General features: G+C 40.9%; 1 protein-coding gene across 2 annotated transcripts in view; it reads left to right on the top strand.

Moving 5' to 3' along the window:
* The window catches only part of LOC122560006 (cadherin-22-like), an 837,716-nt gene that overhangs the window by 459,615 nt on the left and 371,780 nt on the right, over positions 1 to 6,321 (top strand). The gene's annotated exons all lie outside the window — the stretch shown is intronic.

Below are 6,321 nucleotides of genomic sequence, written 5' to 3'. Positions count from 1 at the left end.
ATGTGTCTAAAGGACCCAATGCAATTACAGACAAATGTGGGCATTGTCGAGTGAAGACAAGAGTTAAGAGCAAGAGTGGACATTTTGGATCCTGAAACCTGCTCTGCCATTTAATAAGATTATGGCTACTCCAATTCCATAATTGGAGCCTCAACTCCAATTTTCTGTCCAACCAACAACACCCTCAATAACCTATGTCTCCAATGTTGCTCAAAAAGCCAATTTTTCCTTCATATATTTAATGAATTTCTGCATAATGACAGTTACCACTCTTCAAAGTGTAAGTCACTCCGCACTCTGCTACCATGAAAAGCACTGTTTAAATCCAAGGTTTTGTTTCATGTGTTAAAAATATATAGCAAACCTTGTGCTTTCACATCTAATGCCAAAAATTAAAATAAAGCATTATCATACACGGAAAGAAAAACAGAAATTTTAACCTGTTGTTTAAAGCATGTTGACATAACAATGGAGGGTCAGTGTATATTCAATGGGCTGAACAGCCTCCTTCCAAACTGTAGGGATTCTATGATTTTAGGAGGATAGGAAGCTGGCCTATTCTAACATTCAATCTGATCAGTACAAATGATTTTTATGGATGAGTTAAAAGTTTACATATCCACGCAGCTTCCTTCACCGAGACTTGACCTTTTGTTCACAATCCTGTCTTTTCCATTAGCAACGCTATGCCCAGATATATAATAAGAACTAGGCGAAGGTGAGGACTGCAGATGCTGGAGATTAGAGTCGAGAGTGTGGTTCTGGAAAAGCACAGCAGGTCAGGCAGCATCTGAGGAGCAGGAAAATCGATGTTTTGAGCAAAAGCCCTTCATCAGGAATGAGGTGTATATATAATAAGAACTGATGATGTAAACCCATCCCATTGTAATTACAGCCTCCCAACACAGGTGGTGCTGTAGCATCACTATTTTGACTGTTCCTGCTTTTGCTTGTCGTGGCAGAGAAATGAATCCACCTTATCTTCTTGGTCGTCCATTTGCTTTGTTAATGTCTATTTTTTAATTATAAATAATATAAGCATTGAACAAAAAAAAGTTCTATTATTTTCGCTCGTGATTTGGACTTTAAAGTAGAGGCAGGTGGACTTTGTTCAATTCTGTGAAGGTAATGCTTTTTTTTAGAAAGGTCAGAGAGTAATTTGGAATAATGATTGAAAGATATAATATCTAAGAAAGCACGTAATTTTAATCAAGTGCCTGGCAGGATATCTGTGGTGTAAATAAATGTAATGCAACAAGAAGTGTTCCAGCTATCTCAAATGAAAGTAGGTTTGACTATCAGCATGTTAAAAAGGTTTGTGCCCACAAAAACCAAAATAATACTGTCTTAACACTCATGGAGAAGAACTGGGATAGGTCAGGTAAATAAGAGCTACAATATTTAAGACAGGAGCAATATTTCTCTGGGAGGGATTAAGTATATGTAAAATATTGGAAAACAGGATGAAACTTTGTCTTGTGTTAGGATTTTTCTAACTGACCTTTGTACAAATAGATTTTGTTTGTTTGCTTTCATTGTATTATAAGCTTTTGTTCTGTTGTTAAAGAACATCTACAGCCGGTGTGACTATGTTTAAGTGACTAACCACCATGATAACCAGCTGCAAAATCCAAGCATATGATCTATCAAGCAATCTACCTATCTTTCATTCTGAGATCTGACTTGTCCAGTATTTCCATTATAACAATGTCTGACCGGACAAATACATAGAACATAGAACATAGAATAATACAGCACAGAACAGGTCCTTTGGCCCACGATGTTGTGCCGACCATTTGTCCTAGCTTAAGCACCTATCCATGTACCTATCCACTTAAAGGTCACCAATGATTCTGCCTCTGCCACTCCCACAGGCAGCGCATTCCATGCCCCCACCACTCTGTGGGTAAAGAACCTACTCCTGACATCCCCCCTATACCTTCCACCCTTCACCTTAAATTTATGTCCCCTTGTAACACTCTGTTGTACCCGGGGAAAAAGTCTCTGACTGTCTACGCTATCTATTCCCCTGATCATCTTATAAACCTCTATCAAGTCACCCCTCATCCTTCGCTGTTCCAATGAGAAAAGGAGGAGAAAGTGAGTCTGCAGATCGTACGACCTATTCTCCATTCCAGGCAACATCCTGGTAAATCTCCTCTGCACCCTCTCCAAAGCTTCCACACCTTTCCTAAAGTGAGGTATTTGTCCTTCCAAAATGGACAACCTCACACTTGACAGGGTTGAACTCCATCTGCCACTCCTCAGCCCAGCTTTGCATCATATCTAAGTCCCTTTGCAGCCGACAACAGCCCTCCTCACTATCCACAACTCCACCAATCTTCGTATCGTCTTCAAATACCAATGCATTTGTCCAATTATTCTCCATCTCTAACTGTAATTTGCCAGATTGCATATAGCTTTGACTCCCTGTGCACATTGCTACAAAGATTGATTAGTGTTTAGAAATTTTCATAATTTAAGAGGGGTCTGATTTTTTTTCTGTCCATGCTTCTAATTTCCCCTGAGAACTAATCTGGGTTAATGCATACAATATTAATATTCCTTTCTGACTTGTTAAGCACCGGTTAAAGGTGAATGTGCATGTTTGCTCATGCCTGCCCGTCAACAATATGGTAATCTTTCCATGATTAGTTCTAATAATATTAACATAATGGTGTTAATTAGTGTGGAGAAGCAATTTGGATATAAACACTGTAATACTATGAAGAGTAACTCCACTGTTTCAATCTAAAGATTTGATGTTGGCTTTGCTTGTAACAGCATATGTTACCTGGATGTGGCAAACTTTGCATATCTAACCCAATACAGAAAACTCGGCATGGATAACATGGCATTGAAAAATCCAGTAAATGTTCATTGTTATTAGCTAAGCTATACAAATATTGTAGTTCTTAGAAACCTAGGTGTCTGTTCTCATATTAAGCTATTCAGTTATGCAGAACATCATGGGTCAATTAGTGTGTCATACTGTAAGTTATGATGACAGGTTTTATGTCTTTGAATAATATATAATAATGTAATATGCTGGGACATAATGATGTCTTGAGCATGCCTGTCAAACTTATACTGACCAGGAAACATCATCCAACACCCCCCTTTTCCAAAAGATAAAAATTATTCCAAGCAGATACATAAATTTGTATGTGGGCACATGTTGTCACTTCAATAGTTATACGAACAGGTGAAACAGCGTTCACAAAAGTAACATTTCAAGTTTCAATGCAATGTTTTGGAAGTTTGACAACTCATCCTAATCTGGTGATTGGATACTCGTCTGGGGAAGGACATGTTATTCTCTTTCGCATTTGGTTGTCCTATTGCTGGTTTTGTCCATCAACATCACTGCACGTTGTCGGAGTTTTCCTTCTGATCTTGTCATGCAGAATTAGTGTGCAATGGTATAGCCTAGCCTCTGCCCCTTCACAATGGAGCACCATGATCAGGATTGACTTTGTATGATATGGGCTAGTTGCATATTTTAGAAACCTCTGCTTGTATCTAAGTATTGACGTTTAAACCTTTGACTCACACTCTCTGCCCAATATACAGCCATGTTAGTTCTCTCCCTGCTTGCTCAATCATGTACCTCTTTCGTTCTTCACTGTCTTTGAAAATGAATATCCAGTGCCACAAAATGGTTCATTGCTGGCAAATGACCTTACACTTTCCTTCCAAAGCAATGCTGTATTGAGGATGTTAATCCCTTCTCTATTGGCGTTAAACAAAAATGTCACAATATAATGTGAAAATCTTGCTTTGTTTCTTGACACTTGATGATGATTGATTTGATAGTAGACGCCATATGTTCTTTTTTAAAAATTTACTTGATGCTGGATGGCCAGCATCATTTGATGATAGTAGGTGGTGGTGGTTGTTGTAGTTATATAAGTCATGATCCACTTAGTACGCATATCGTCTAATGGTTTGTGGGTCAACTGCGGTCTAACATCGGGCACTATTCATTCAAGGACACCAAATAAGCACAGACAGTGCTCATCTTGTCAGCAATGGTCATGCTTGCTGTATTGCTAAGTCACCAAACAAAGGGAAAGTGAAAGAAATAATCTTTCACTAGTTCCTTAAGCACTGTGAATAGATCTGTTGCTACCTTTGTGCAAGGAAGTGAATAGAACAACATGTATATACCCTGCTAGAGCTGACCTAATCTCCTCCCTGTCTACTTTGGATTCCAGCATCTGCAGTTGTTTTGTCTCTAACCAGAGTTGGTCCTTTGGCATGCATTCACAGGTTTTGGAACATCTTGACTCACGTTTGGCTAGATTCATGCCCCAGTTGTCTTGTGCAATCACACCCATGTGTTCCTGATGCAACATGGGCATGGTATCCTGGCATAATACTTTCAATATTAGCACTTCTATCCTTTTAATTTTTTTTGTGATATGCAAATTCATTTTCAAATGGCTGAAATGAACATATCTTCACATATATCTTTTTAATACTGTCAGCATATCCCTCTTTACTATTTTTCGCAACTCTCGTAATTACGCATTTTTGGTAGCAACTGAGCTTTTCACACTGACTTTGACCAAAGTGTAACAGATCAACCTAGAGTGAAGGATGATCTGTGTGGGATCTCTCAATCATGTTCCCACAAATGCGTTAGCACAGTGACCAATGTCATTTGTGCAAAATCACACTGGTTTTTCAATGGTCATGTTGTTGCCAATGGTGTCAGTGCTGCAGCACAGGCAGTAACATTCAGGAACATAACTGGCAACCCCTGGATGCAGAGTGCCATTGACTGTCCACACGTGGCATTGAGAAGGCTGGATCACAACACTGTGGAATTCACCAATAGGAAAAAGTTCCAATTCATTAATGTTTAGTTGATCTGGGATCACCATTGCCACTTCCTGGAGGTGTATGCTCACTACCCTGGTAGCTGTCCCCACTCCTACATCCTGGAGCACTCTTGTGTACCAGGTGTGTGCAAGGATCCATGTGCCCTGCAAGCTGGTTACTAGGGGACAAGGGCAACTCACTGTGACCAAGGCTGATGACAACATTACATACCCCTCCTGACTCATGCATATCACAGATACAATACTGTCCATGCTTCGACCAGGGCCATGGGGGAATAGATAATGGGGCTACTGAATATGTGGTTCCACTGCTTAGACCAGTCTGGTGGGGGGAAGGTGGGTGGGGTGGAGGGCACTTTCCAGTATAGCCTCTACACTGTGTACTACACCATCCTGCTGTGCAGGCAGTAAGGTGATATGTTGGAAGGTGAAGGATTGAGAGAACATGAGGAATCTCTCCTTGTCCATGACAGGGCTCCGGCTGCATCAGGCACTACAAAGCAGACAGAACCACATTGACACTCCGGTTGCATCAGATGACAGCTGGGTACAACAGGCAATTGTGGAATATAGTATAGTCATTGTTCACCATGCCAGCATTTGGTTTGCAAAGTGGGGGTGAGCTGCAGCCTCTATTCGTTTTGGTTGTGTCCACCTATTCAGGCTGTAACTAAAAAGCTCATGTTTGAAATTCTCCAATGGCTTATCTGTATGTGGCACTCCCTGACTGAGCAAAGACAAGTTGCGACCGAAGCAGAAATTGCTGGAGAAACTCAGCAGGTGCGGCAGCATCTGTGGAGAAAAAGCAGAATTAAAATTTTGAGTCCAGTGATCAGGAAGAATTAGTGCTTTCGTTTCAGATTTCCAGCACCTGCAATTCTTTTGTTTTATTTTAATCACAAATTACAGATCTCCAATGAGTACAGGGTGCAGAATGGTGGTGCTTTTGTGTGAGATTGCAGACAGTTTAACCACCCTGAGCTCCATCCTGTGTTATCTGATGGTTAACAAATGACTAAGGTGAGAGAGTGTGTTTGTTTGTGCAGGAGAATGTCATCCATGCCAACTTTGAGCTGTGATCATCATGGCATTATGGCTATTGTGCCATTATACAGAATCCCTACAGTGTGGAAGCAGGCCATTCAGTCCACTGGGTATACACTGAACTTGGAAGTACATCCAGCCCAAACCCACTCCCCTATAACCTGGCATTTCCTATGGCCACTCTACCTAACTGCATATCTTTGGACTGTGGGAGGAAACCAGAGCACCCAGAGACCTGGGGAGAATGTGCAAACTCCACACAGACTATTTCTAGAGACTGGAAATGAACCCTGGTCCCTGGGGCTGTGAGGCAGCAATGCTAACCACTGAGTCACTGTACCACTCCGAAGGTGGTGAGGGAAAAATGTCAGATTACCAACACTTTGTTGAGTACATAGTGACTTTGCTGAAAATGTGTTGCTGGAAAAGC

Source organism: Chiloscyllium plagiosum, chromosome 20, assembly GCF_004010195.1.
Source record: "Chiloscyllium plagiosum isolate BGI_BamShark_2017 chromosome 20, ASM401019v2, whole genome shotgun sequence".
Taxonomy (NCBI): Eukaryota; Metazoa; Chordata; class Chondrichthyes; order Orectolobiformes; family Hemiscylliidae; genus Chiloscyllium; species Chiloscyllium plagiosum.
Note: the sequence above shows the minus strand (reverse complement) of the source record. Positions and strands in the feature narration are given on the sequence as shown.